Below are 14,704 nucleotides of genomic sequence, written 5' to 3' on the forward strand. Positions count from 1 at the left end.
GTCCAGCACAAAATGTGCCTATCTAGAAAAGCTATAAACCTCTATTGATTCAGTAGACAGAAATAGGAACTAATTCATTAGAATCTTTTTTGTTTTGTTTTGTTTTGAATATTACTACTTCAAATAAAATATACTAGGGAAAATATATTGTGCACAACCTCTATAAATCAATACAATGTTAAATATACAATTTATAGATCAAACAAGATTATAATAACACACATGTAGGTAGATTTGTTTTCAATTAAACTATAGCATATAAATCAAAGCATATATTTTCATGTAATTAAGTTTATAGCTCTGATCAATGCAGTCATGAAGGAGTGAACAAAATGATAGAAGTCAAGATTCTAAAGATTCTCTTTGAAATTTGGATTAAACTAACCAAATAAAATAATATTTTCTTATATTAGCATAAAACTCATTATCCATGAAAATTGTTTTTTCAAAGATATGAAAATCTTTATGTGTATGCTCATGTGAATACTAGAGAAATAAAGACATATGTATGTGAATATACATGTTTATTAGTATGTTCCTGTCCCTTTAAGTATGTATCACAATGCTTCTCAGATGCTCTATGTCCCTACTCATTCTCTTGTTACTAGGATTTTATTTTTTCTATTATAAAAACATAGACTGGGAAATTCTTCAAGAATCTTTAATCATGTATATTTCTAAATATATTCCTAGATCTTGGAAAAGATTATTTCTAGTCCATGGATGGCAATTGCTTCCAGAATCTTGATACATACGGACCAATTATTTCCAATAACCTTTTGATCAATCCATTCTGAATAGTTATGCATATTTAAAAAGGCAAATCCTACCATGTACATACTGACCTAAAGTGCTTCTAGAGATTTTTGATGATTTCTGAATAAGATACAAACTTCACTCTAATCCACATATCCCCTGGAGTGTCTCTTTTTTTTCTGTCCCTTTAATGTTATCTCAAATAAATCTTTCCTTACTGCACTGTCCTCCAACTACCATGTTCTACTTTCCTTTTGTATATCTGAGCCATTGTACGTGCTTCCGTCTGTGTAATGAGTTTATTGTTTGATCTCTTTATTCAGAACTTAGCCTAAATATTCCCACTAGCTAAAATGTTATCAGCATAGAGACTTTTTTAGACTTTTTTATCTGAATGTAATTTCAGTTACTCTCCTTTGCATCAAAAATTTTCTTTCTTACTGTAGCCTGTAATTATCCGTAATTTATATTCTACAAATATTTGTTGAGTATAGTAATCATTACCTATTAAGTCTCCAGTTACCATTTACATATGTTAAAATTATGCCCTTTAGCATTTCCTTTTAATTATACTTCTATTTTTGATGAATATATTTTTGCACATTTTATAATAAATTAAGTGAAACATCTCAATTGATTTGTTAATTACTTCTGTATTAACTAAAATATCTCAATTGCTTTATTAATTGCTCCTATCTTTTTATTTTAAAAAATGATTGACAAGGGCTGGGGATGTGGCTCAAGTGGTAGTTCGCTCACCTGGCATGTGCGGGGCACTGGGTTCGATCCTCAGCACCACATACAAATAAAATAAAGATGTTGTGACCACCAAAAACTAATATATATATTAGTGTTTTCTGGCTTCATTATTACATATTTAGCCATTGTTGTTTATAGACTTAATGTAAAGTAATAGCTTTTTTCCCCAAAAAATAATAACTATACCTGGAAATTGCTGAATAATCAATGCACAAAAAATTGATTGATTGATTTCCAGGCCTCTTTTTTATACTTTCCTAGTTAAATTATTATTTTTTTAATTTTCTAAGTCATTTCATTGAGATTTTAACTGTCTTAACATAAATCAAATTATAGGCTTCTTAGGGAAGAAGTGGCTTTTATACAACATTTATTTTCTATTATCCAGGATGAAAATGATACATTTGCACATTTAAATGTCATATTTTCCACTTATATTTATAGTAAAATGCTTTCAGAAGACTTATGTTTCTATTACTATGTCTATCCCTTCTGGATTCTCTCTAACTGGTAGAGCACTGGAGAATAAACACGCATCTAAAAACAAGACTATGCAACAGGTAAACTGAAAAATCACTAAAAGCAATGAGAATTAATGTAAGTTCATTAGTCACTGGATACAAAAAGAAGGAAAAAAATTGATATCCTTTCTATTTAAAAAAAGAATAAGAAGATATAATAACACACTATTTTATTCACAATAGAAACATATATACTCACATTAAAAATTAATTTCACAGATTAAAAGAAATAAATACTATACATATGTAAATATTGTTATCAATTATCTCCTTTGTTCTATTTGGTGTAAGTTCACACATCAAGGATATATTATATTGTCATAGTTTAGATATTAGTGATTCCCCAAAAGCTCATATGTGAGACAATGCAAGACATTTTAGAGGTAAGATGATTGGGTTATTGAAGACTTAACCTAATCTGTACATTAACCACCTTAAAAGGATTATCTGAGTGGTTGAAGGAGATGAGCCATTGGGGAATACCTTGGGGTATATGCTTGGTCAGTGGGAGAGGTAGAATATTCTCTTTCTCTGCTTTCTGGTGTCAAGCCCTGAGCTGCTTTCCCCCACCACATTCTTTTCTATAATGCCCTGCTTTACCATAGGCCCTGAGAAATGTAGTCATTTATGGACTAAGATCTCTGAAACCGTGAGTGCTAAAAAACTTGTCCTCCTCTAAAATTGCTGTCAGGGCTTTTGGTCAACAGCAGTGAAAACGCTGGCTAAAAAAAAAATGGCACCTAGAAGTGGCATCATAGCTATAACCACATGATTCAGAAACTTTTGAGATTTGGGGAATTTATGGGAGGAAATTTGAAAAGCTCAGAGCTCTAAGCTGAAAAAAGACTTAAAATGTTGTAGGCAGAGCTTAATGGCAAATTCTAGTGGGAGCTCAGAAGATCAGAATACTAATAGGATTGCAGATCGTAAAGTCTGGGCTCATGAGGTTTCAGAGGAAAATAGGGATTCTATTGAAAATTGGAATAGAGACCATTCATGCTATGTTCTAGTTAAGAAGTATTCTACATTTTGTCTGTACTCCGAGATTTTCTGTGAGACTGAATTTCAGTGTGATTAATCTTGTGGAGGAAATTACATGACACGTGGTATCAATATTGCTGGCAGGGAGTCTCAGCTGAAGCAGACACTTCTGTGGAGCAAGGTAGTAGGAGTACCACCAGAGGTGGCACCAGGATCTCCGGCTCAGGGGAGGGGGTCACAGGACCAGGAGGAGGGGAGGGGTCGATGCTGAAAGCCATGGCAGAGCCCAGTCCGGAAGCTACCAGAGAAACATCAGAGAACAATTGAGGATTTCAACAAATTCTGTAGTTTTGTTTTGGCCTGTGCTGGTTACATTCCCCGCCCCTCCCACCTCCCCCCAAGCAAAGAGTTAGGGACAGGAGAACAACTACCTTGAGGTGGGATTGTATTAATACTTACAGGAGGAACCTACCTGAAATGATACATAAAACTGGTAAAGCAATGGCCAGCCTCTGGCTCCAGTTCTCCATTGTGTGGTGAGAGTGCTGCAGACAGTGATGGCCAGGACTCAGCCCCTCTGATCTTCGCACCATCCATACCTTGGTTAAAAAAAGCAAAATCATCTAAGAGAAGGGCAGTTCAAGCAGATTTTTACTCAGCCTAGACCCTAAGGTCCACCTTTTCATGTATGCAGGCTCTTGATAGTCCACCTTGCTTGAGAAAATGAAGCTCAAGGACTCTCTTTGATTTTCATGGGCCCAAAGTGGCATCTCCATGGTCACCCATATCTCTGACACAAACCTCCTGGTATCCTGCTGCTCTCCCCACAGTATGCCTTTCCCAGGGAGATCTCTCTCAGCCTCAAAAGAAGGACCAAAAGAACTGAAAGTTGGGGCCAGGAGGTGGGGCTGGTTTGGGGGTGCTTCGGAGGCCTCTGTCAAGTCCTGGGGATAGGGAAAAGAAGTCTTGAATTAAGAAGAGCAAGAAGTGGAAGTTGAAAAAGGCTGAGCAGGGGCAGGTGGGGGGAGAAAAGATTCCCAACTCATGGCCCTCCTCAGGCACCCCCCCAGTGATACAGACTCTGAATAGGAGGAGGAGGAGGAAGAAGAAGAGAAGAAAGAGGAAGAGATGGCAGCAGTGGTAGGGGGTGAAACCCCAGCTCCTGTGCTCCCCAAAACCCCTGAGGCACCTAGACCTCCTGTCTCAGTGCACCTGAAGGAGCCCCTCACACTGACAATGAAAGCAAGGAGGTGGGCAGCACTGAAAGAACCGAGATAGAGATGCCAGCTCCAGTGAAGGCAAGATGTGGGCCATGGATGAAGATATCACAGTAGAATCAGGTGGTGACTCATGGGATGTGATCATTTGTTACTGCTGGAAGCCCTTTGCAGGGTGGCCCATGATTGAGTGCAGTCTGTGTGGGACAAGGACCCACCTCTCCTGCTAAGATTAAGAAGACCAGTGTCCCTGACTTCTTTGATTGTCAGAAGTGCAAGGAACTGTGTGCGGCCAGAGACCCAGCAATTAGGGGGTTTCCCAAATCTGGAGAGCCCTGACTTTTCTAGGCTGCAACTTGAAAATGACAACATTATTTGTGAACTGAGGCTCAGGGTCTTCAGTCTGTTCTCCTGGAGCTCGGATACTGTCCTTATTTCAGGGCAGGAATTCCCAAAGGAGACTTGTTTGGAATGGAAATGAGTGGCTTTCTCCCTATTCTATGCACTTGAAATTGGACATATTGTAGTTGGGGGAAGGAAGCTGTCTGGGTGTATAGACACAAATTGTCTCTCCCTTGGACCTCCCACCCCTTATCTTTTGGGCTAGGGTTCCATGGAATGAAATGGGACAGTTGTCTATAAAACTAGTGTAAATATTATATATATATGTATATGTATGTATGTGTGTGTGTATATATTGGCATATATATATTGGCAACAAAATTGGCAGTTTGGCCAGAAAACTGCAAGTAAAATTTGGGCTAAGGAAATTGTGGTTGTTAAATACATTGCAATCACAAAAGAACTGCTAATTGCTTCACCCAGAATTAATTGGAAAGATGTATTGAGGACATCTCAGGAATTGGTAAGTCTATACTCATCTCAGGCTCTAGGATGTAAAAGTACAAAATCCTTTAAGCAGAGATCAGTGGGGCACCACCCTAGTTGCACAGGGAACCCTAGGAAGGATTGGTTGATTGATTAATTGATTGATTATTATTAGTATTTTACCATGCTCAGTCACCCAGACATTCAGAAGTTTCTGCAGCCAGAGTCCCTGGAGGCTTGACTACTGTTAAGTTTGTGCAAACCTGAGCTTCAACCATGTAGTGCTGGTTCTGCAGAAATGCAGGATGCTAGAGTTAAGGGGTCAAGTAGGCTTTCATCAAGATTTAAAAGCAAGGTTTTGGAGGCCAGGAAAAGTGCAGCAGCATCATAGTCCCTGATGGCAGTGATACTGGTCTTGAAAATCAGGATTGGGTCCTCTTCCCCCATGTGGATATTGAACACCCAAGAAACAACAAGGCAATCACAGAAAAGAAGTTTTATTTAAATGATAGAACAGAGACAGACTCCTGGGGTGGGGAAGAAGTGGACCCAGAGCTGGTATCCATGGAAGGGGTGTATCTTGTCCTCTTATAGTTTCTTTCTTTTCATGCCTCCTCCCAAAAGGAGCCTTCTAGGGGCTGTCTCTCCCTAATTTTCACATCTTACTAGAAAAACAGAAAGGGAGCCATGCAAGGGGTACTCCTTAACAACTTCTTGCTGGGAGGAATACTTCCCTGAAGGCAGGTGACCTTGGCCTCTGGTGAGGAGAAGGGTGTGTGTCCTGAAGGTATTAAAATTCTATTTCCTTTGAATCAGCTTCCATTTTTCCTGCCTGACCCAATCCTGTACACTAACTGCCTGTCCTTTGATCTTACAACAGCATCCTGGAGAGGGTATGCATGGAGATGTGAGAAAAAAGCCTTAGCTACAATGGAGACCCCAGAGATTAAGAAATGACAGTAATTTCTGCCAAGGAAAGCTGCAGAAATTGAGCAAAGACAAGCCAAGAGAGATGCTTTGTGGGCTGAAACCAATAACACCATAGGGGCAGAGCCACACAAGATCTTTGCAAAGAGCAACAGGAGGCCATTTGTCCCAGATACTGAACATGCAGCTAAAAAACTTTTTTGCCCAGCTGGATTTCAGTCTTGCTTTGGTCCTATCCTTTTTTTCTATGCCCATGTTTCTTCCCTTTGGTATGGACAAGTTTACTATGTAGTGTTTTATGTTAGATATATGTTATCTTGTTTTTGATTATTTACACAGGCTCAACTGAGAATTTACCTTGAATCTCAAAGGAGACATACGACTTAGACTTTGGGGCAATGCTAAAATTGTTGAGATTATGAAGACTCTTGGAAATGTGCTAAATGTATTTTGGATTTTCAGATAGACAAGATCTCTGGATGGGAGGCTAGGGTCAAATGTTATGGTTTAGATATTGGGTATACACCAAAAGCTCATGTGTGAGACAATGCAAGAAAGTTTAGAGGTGAAATGATTGGGTTATGAAAGCCTTAACCTAATCAGTGCATTAATCCCCTGGCAGGGATTAACTGGCTGGGAACTATGAGCAGGTAGTGTGTGGTTGAAGGATATGGGTCATTGGGAGAATGACTTTGGGGTATATATTTTGTCAGTAGTGATAGGAATCTCTGCTTCCTAAAGTCATGTCCTGATCTGTTTTCCCTTACCATACTCCTCACTACCGTGTCCTGTTAACTTTGGGTCCTGAGGAATAGAATCAGCCATCTATGAGACCTCTGAAACCAAATATCAAATTAACTTTTCCTCCTCTAAAATTATTCCTGTCACAACAGTGAAAAAATTGATTAAAACATATTATCCAAGTCACTCATCACACAGAATTAAATGATTTATTTTTTGAGATTCACATGTTGGTGCTCTACTACCCGACATAATGACATGTGGAGATATATTTGAGTTGTAAGGAGAATTAATGGGCAAGGAGAGTGAGGCCCTCCTGATGGTATGACTTTCTAGGAAGCTTGCCCTCTCTGCCTTGTGAAGGAGAAGTATATGACAGCCATCTGCAAGGCCAGAAGTATGTCTTCACTAAAAACTTACTATGCTGGCACCCTGATCTCAGAATTCCAACCACTAAAATTAAAAGTAAATGAACTTCTATTGTTTAAGCCACAGAGTGGTGGCATTTCTTTTTGGCAGTTCCCAGCAAATAATGTGCCTGCATACACACACACACACACACACACACACACACACACACACCTGCACCCCCTATATCCCTATCTTATGTATTCTTAAACACAAAAACAGCCATAGTTTTATCATATATTGACAATACTTTAAATATTTACATCTACAGCAGGGGATAGGGAAAACAAACTTTCTCAGACTCAGAGTAAATTTGGTACTTTCTGTCTGGAAGAGTTTTCTATATCAAAATCTAAATTGTTCATGTTTATCAACTTTTTTATGTCTTCACAGATGGAATATATACTTCACATGTATTCTTCAACTCACAAAAGGACATATGAGTCCCCTGAGTTGAGCTCCTGATACCACTTCTATAAAAGGACATATGTATCAGAATTATTATTGTAGCTTTGTTTCCATTTCCCTATCAATAGAAAGAAATGAAAATAGTGATCAGAAGGTGCAGTTTAATGATGCATGGTGAAACCTCACAATGAAACAGCATGTGGGTGTTCAAATCACTGAGATAGAGCTGCACATTTTCTCTTTTAAAACAGTATCAAAACATACATAACTGTAAATGGTAGCTGCCTCTTCCTTCCTCCCTGAAGTGCCAGGTAACTACTCCACTTTCTGATGTAAACTTTCTTCTTGTAGGTACCTCATAGAAGTAGATTCAAATAGTATTTGTCCTTTAGTATCTGATATATTTCAGTTAGTATAATGACTTCCAGGTTCATCTGTTCTGCAGCATGTATCAGATTTTCATTTATTTTTAAGACTGAATACTATTTTATTGTATGTATATAATCTATTTTCTTTTTTGATTGATCTATTAATGGATGTTTGGATGATTTCTATCTTTGGGCTTTTGTGAATAATTCTGCTATGAGCTTAGTTTACAAACATCAGATCAGTACCTACTTTGAACTCTTTGGGGTATATTCACAAAAGTTGAATTTTTGGACTATATAAAAATTCTACTTAATTTTTATCACCATGCCATTTTTCTGTATATTTTCAAATATAATGTTTTTAAACATATATTTTTTCAGAAAAAAAATTCAAAAGAAAGATTTTACTCATGAAATATAATCTATTTTATTCAAAAAATTGAGTGATGTGCTTTCCTATGTGTCAGAGAGGGATATAAAGAGAGAAGTATGTATGTGGGTATATGCACCTGGATGCTTCTAAAAATCAATTAAAGAGTGGTTGCATTTAGCAGGAAGAAACTAAAATATGATAGGACCACTTTCACTTTGCATTTATAATTTTACCATTTTAATATTCTAACCAAAGTAATTTATTTATTCATTCATTCAATCATTCATTCCACAATGCTTACCATAGTGCTGGGTTCATTGTTCCCTTTTATTTATTTTCTTCTTTGCACATCAGTATTAAAAAGATCAACTAACTTTTTTTTTAATTTACATTAGTAATACGTCTTTCCTTTGAGAAATAGCTGTGTGTGTGTGTGTGTGTGTGTGTGTTAATCTGGAGAGAAAAATTAAATAAGAAAAGGATATCAGAAAAAGTAGAAGGGAGTACAGTAGACTAAAGTATAGTAACTTATAAGCTAGAAAGGAAAGAAGAAAAGGGGAGAGTCTGGGAAGGCGATTAATCAAATTATGTTATGTACTTGTATGAATATATGAAAATATTCATAATGAATCACCCTGTGATGTATAATTATAATGGACCAATGAAACCATTAAAAATAAAATACAAATAAATATACATGAACACAATCAAATAATGGGTTCTTCCAAAATTTTTTAGTGATTTCTCCCTCTAAGTAAGAATAAAGCAAATTATAACCAGAAAAGCACATTTGAATTCCTCTGAATTCCCTAAGGGTTCACTGGATTCATTACAACTAGCTATACTGAATATTAGTTTAATTCTGTTTCTCGCATTGTCAAAATGGAAGCTCCACGAGGCAGGACCTTTGTACATCTGGTCCATTATTTCATTCTTAGAATGATATGTGATATGAGATAAATGATCATTATGTTAATTGTTAATTGAAAGAAATGAATATTTTTATGGAAGAAAATTTTTATAGAAAAAGTCATTCAAGATTCTTCAAGTTGACATTTTATGTAGATATCCCACATCCATTAGATAATACAAATTTGGCAACTAAGTTTGGTTCCTTTGGGCTTACCATAGAACTCATAAGATTCCAGGTTATCCTGTGGTGACATTATTTCGTATCTCCACACACCATTTTCACCAAGAACAGTTTTGGACCCTCCTGCAGCTAGTTACTTCTTACTCTTCCTGAAGATTTCCATAACATTCATTTTTATCATTTTATTTTATTTTTTATTATTTTATTTAGCTATTTTTAGATATATATGACAGTAGAGTATATTTTGACATATTATATATACATGGAGTATAACTTATTATAATTAGGATCTCATTCTTGTCCTTGTACATGATGTGCAGTTTCACTGTTATATATGAACATAGGAAAGTTACATCTGATTCATTCCACTGTCTTTCCTATTCCTATCCCCTCTTTCTTTCCTTCATTCCCCTTTGTCTAATCCATTAAACTTCCATATTTCAAATTCAAGCAAATGTTCCTGTGTCTCCCAATTAGATAAGCTGCTCATTCTTCGCTCTACTAACACCCTGCTCTCTTTTTTTAGAACACTTACTTATTTAACATCTATGTATGTTGTACAGCACTTGCTCACATAAGAGAGAATAATCTGTATGTAGTTTTTTGTTAACATTCATTTTGAAAGTTCTGAGGATTGAACCCAGGAGCTTTCCACCTTTGAAACATATCCCCTCCCCTTTTTCTTTTGATATGATATATCCCTATGTTGTGATTATGGTCTCTAAGTTTTAATCCTCCTTCTTCAGCCTCCCAAATCAGTGGGATTACAGTTTTGTGTCACTATTTCAAGCTTTCTTGATAACTATTTTCAAATGGATGGATAAATGCAACGACTAACACTTGTAGAACTTGAAAATAATTCCCTGTGTTCTAACATCTGTTTCTTCACAGTAAATGTGTTTATTCTTAAAATTGTAGTGAATACAACTGTAGGGTAAGGAAGTTAAACTATTTTCTCTAACAATGGTTACTATCAGAATGAGATGCAAGGGAGATATGAAAGTTAATGAAGAAAAAGAAATTTTTAGAATTTATCCTCATTTCTAGACAGATGCTGACAGTCATGAAGGGTTTTCAGACTTGAAAATAGATGGTCTGTCAAAGGGCTCTCCTTCTAGTATAAAATTAATCCAAATACATTTGAAGAATTTATCAAAATTTTAGAGCACTACAGTGACCTCTCCCAGTTAGAAATGATCAATCTATATAGCATTCACAGTGACTCCCTGATGCCATAATGTGAAATGTCAGAAAGCTGCAGTGGACCCAGGTGGGCAGTAAAGTCATTGCCTAACTCTCCTTCTGTAATATTGTATTATCAAATATTGACTAAGCAACTTGATATATTGTAACAAATAAAGAAATGATTAAATTGAGTTAAATTTAACACTAAATATATATTTCTACCATTGATTTAGTTTTAATTAGTCAAAATGAATAAAGAAATGGTCATAATGTATACGTCTGTTCTTGATCATATTAATTTGCAATTTACTTTGGAAATGAGTTTCCCATTTGACTTAATTCTGTAGTTGAGAAAGTGATTCAAGATGCCGAACAGCTTTTCCTAAGGAAAAGCGAAGTCAAAAAAGCAGAACATCATAAAGAACAAACTGAACTTCCAATAAACCATAAACTAAATTTTTCTAAGACAACTGCTGATGTTTTAATGTCCTGCTTTCCCCAGAAAAGAGTTAACCACGACTGCTGAAAAAACAACCTTTTTATGTATCAGTTAAATATTTTAAATTTTTTTTTTATTATTTTGGTGATCCTTTATAAGTTTAGATGGGTATATAGTTTTCTAAACATATGAAAATGCCCTATCTCACTTGTTTTTATTCAAACAGCAATTTTAAAGATAAGAATGGAGAAAATATCTGAAACTAAAGTTATGTACATAATGTATTAATTATATACTAAAGATTAAAATAGAGCCAGCTGTCAGGCCAAACTTGATGTCCTAGAAAGCTAATGTCTGTGAGACCAACCTGGCCCGGATAGCTGGGTCTGCCATTCACTAGCTTCATGACTACTGGTAAAAGGGAAATAGTGAGAATATTTAAATGCATATTTTATAATATCTTTAACAATGCAAGCTTCTTTTCATTTTTAATATGCCATAATCTTTTTTTGCTTACATTTATATGTCTCATCCTCATTTTTCTACTTTGTTATTTATTTTTTCCTAAACCATGATTATCTAGTTTGCTTTAAAATCTTCATCTGTATTATTTTCATTATGCACAACAGAAAAATAGTAAATTATCCCTTTAAAAAATAATTTCTACGAATTCTAGACTCTGGCTTGGGCTCCTACACAAAGCTGAAAGTATCAGATCTAGGTTCAGTCATCGACAGGTTAGGTTTGATTGACAAAGAATTCTCTTCCAAACTTGTTAGGAGGATTCAGTTCTTTTCAGAATAATTTGAGAAATTTTTCCTTGCTATCTGTTTGATATGGCTACCCAAAAGATGAATGATTAAAGAAACTGTGGTATATATACTCAATGGAATATTAATCAGTTAAAAAAGAGTAAAATTATGGAATCTACCAGAAAATGGTTGGAATTGGAGAATATCATGCTAAGTGAAATAAACCAATCCCACAAAACCAAAGGCCAAATGTTTTCTTTAATATGCAAATACTAATTCACAATAAGAGGGGTGCCACTAGGAAAGAATAGCATTACCTTAGATTAGGTTGAGGGAAGGGGTGGGAGGGGCAGGGAGGGGATGTGGGGATATGAAAGATAGTAGAATGAAACAGACATTATTACTGAATGCTTATATGTCACCGTATGATCAATATGATTGTGCAACATGTACACTCAGAAAAATGAGAAATTATATCCCATCTATATATGATATATCAAAGTGCATAAATGCATTCTATTATCATGTATAACTAATTAAAATAAATTTAAAGCAAAGAGCAGAAGAGACAAGTGTGGTGGCACAGGCCTATAATCCCAGCAACTCAATAGGCTGAGACAGAAGAATTGCGGGTTCAAAGGCAGCCTCAGAAATGGTGAGGTGCTAAACAACTCAGTGAGACCCTGCCTCTAAATAAAATACAGAATAGGGCTGGGGATGTGGCTCAGTGGTGGAGTACCCCTGAGTTCACTCCCTGGTATTAAAAAAAAAAAAAAAAAAAGAAGAGTGAGCAACAGAGGTCACACCCTGTCTCAAGAAAAAAATAAAATAAAATAAACTATATAATTGGTTAGAAAATTTTAGAAGATGATTTTAAATATTTTATGAAAATGCAAAGAACTGAAAGTATTTTTTTTAAAGAATACTGAAGATTTTTTAATCATACAACCTGGTTTCAATAGTCATAAGAAAACTAAAGGAATTAGAAGCAATAGTATAGACAGAAGATCAGACATATAAACCAATGGAAAAGATTTCAGTTTTTATATCTGTATCCAATTTTTCTTTCAAACACATCATAAAAGTTAATCCAATGAGGTAAAGAATCCCCACAAAAAATCATAAAAATTACATAATTATATTTAAATTTTTTCCAAATGACCTAAAATTTTGTCTTATGCCATAAGTTAATAATATATATCACAGATCTAAATGTAAAAATCTAAAAAATAAAACTTTAGACAGAATATATTCAAAATAATTTGAAACTTGGATGTAAGAAACTTTCTTAAGACACAAAAAAATGCAACATCAATTTGGTTTGAAAATTTCTGCCTTTCAAAAGATATTGTTAAATAAGTTTAAAAAGCAAGCCAACAATGTATAAACTTTGAAATGTGTATATTCAAAAGGTATTATTTTAGGAAACTATACAAACACTATATCTATGCAATAATGTCAGCAAAATATACCCACCCAAAATGTGACCAATATATTTTCACATAGATTTCATTCAAAAAGTTATATCAATGGAATGCAATTTGATGTTTTCATGTGTTCTTATCATGAAATAAACCAAGCTAACTAACACATATATCACCTCATACAAGTATAATTTTTGTGGTATAATATCTAATATTTACTTTAAATTATTTTGAAATAAATTATGCATTATTAACTATACTTAACATGGGGCCATACAATAAATCTCAAAAACATATTCTTCCTCTTTAAATGAAACTTTGAACCTCTGGACCAATATTTCTCCATAGGCTACAGCAACCATGCTTTGATAACCACCATTCTACTCTATTTCCAGGTCAAAATATAAATGATTATTATTTATAAATTAAAAAATAAAATATTAAAAATAAAATTACACACACTCACCAAAAAAAAAGGCACATTGATGACAAACACATGAAAAGATACTCAAGTCATTAGTCACCTGGAAAATCCAATGGAAACTGCAATATGGTCAGCATGATAGCTCTTCACATTCAATGAAATGATAAGATTTAAAATTTAAAAGATTTAAGGGCTGCGATTTTGGATCAGCGGTAGAGCACTCGCCTAGCACAGGCAGGACCCAAGTTCGCTCCTCAGCACCACATAAAAATAAAGATATTGCGTGGTGTACATCTACACCTAAAAATAAATATTTAAAAAATAAATTTAAAAAATTTAAAAGATTTAAAATAGTATGTGTTAATAATTATATAAATAACTTGGAATATATATATACATATTAATATACATATATATAGGATATATAGATATTGATATTGCTTTTAGGAATACACAATGGTACAACAATTTTGGAAAATTTAATCTTCAATCCATAAATTCTACCCTAAAATATTTGTAAACTCAAAAACCTACACATGACTTTTTTATAGTAGCTATATTCACAATTTCCCCCAATTGGAAAACAACCCAAATTCCAAATATACATTAACTACTGAAGGACAAGCATGTCCATTTCCATATTTACATCCATGAATGAATCTTAAACACCTACTCAGTAAAAGAAAGCCATATATAGTGGAATACTATATGATCCTAGAAAAGAAAGTGTATTCTTAATGATTTTTGAGAATAGTAGTTACTCGGACTGAAATTGTAGAAAGAGCTGGAGAAAGCTCATGAAAACGTTTTGGGGGTAATAGGTAATATTCCTTTTAGTTTTCTTTACTGTGATGATGATTATATGTCTCCAGTGCAAAAAAAAATCACTACACATGTAATAAGGATGCATTTATTATATATTAACTTTGTCTAAATGTGGTGTTAAAACTACATTTTTACAATTCTCAGTGGGCAGAGATAGGAGATTCCTCATGAGCCACACACATGCATATCATCTTCACAAATGTACAGTCTTATTCCCTAGCTGATCATAGGTGTCTTGAATTTCTTCTTGGCCTTTGTCCTGATTTCCAGATTGT

At 34.8% G+C, this 14,704-nt stretch overlaps 1 pseudogene; it reads left to right on the plus strand.

Annotated features, from left to right (window-relative positions):
* The first annotated feature begins 3,324 nt into the window (after window positions 1-3,324).
* LOC143389839 (PHD finger protein 23 pseudogene) lies at window positions 3,325-4,573 on the plus strand (annotated as a pseudogene).
* The last annotated feature ends 10,131 nt before the right edge of the window (window positions 4,574-14,704 follow it).

The sequence above is a fragment of the Callospermophilus lateralis genome, chromosome 2, assembly GCF_048772815.1.
Source record: "Callospermophilus lateralis isolate mCalLat2 chromosome 2, mCalLat2.hap1, whole genome shotgun sequence".
Lineage (NCBI taxonomy): Eukaryota > Metazoa > Chordata > Mammalia > Rodentia > Sciuridae > Callospermophilus > Callospermophilus lateralis.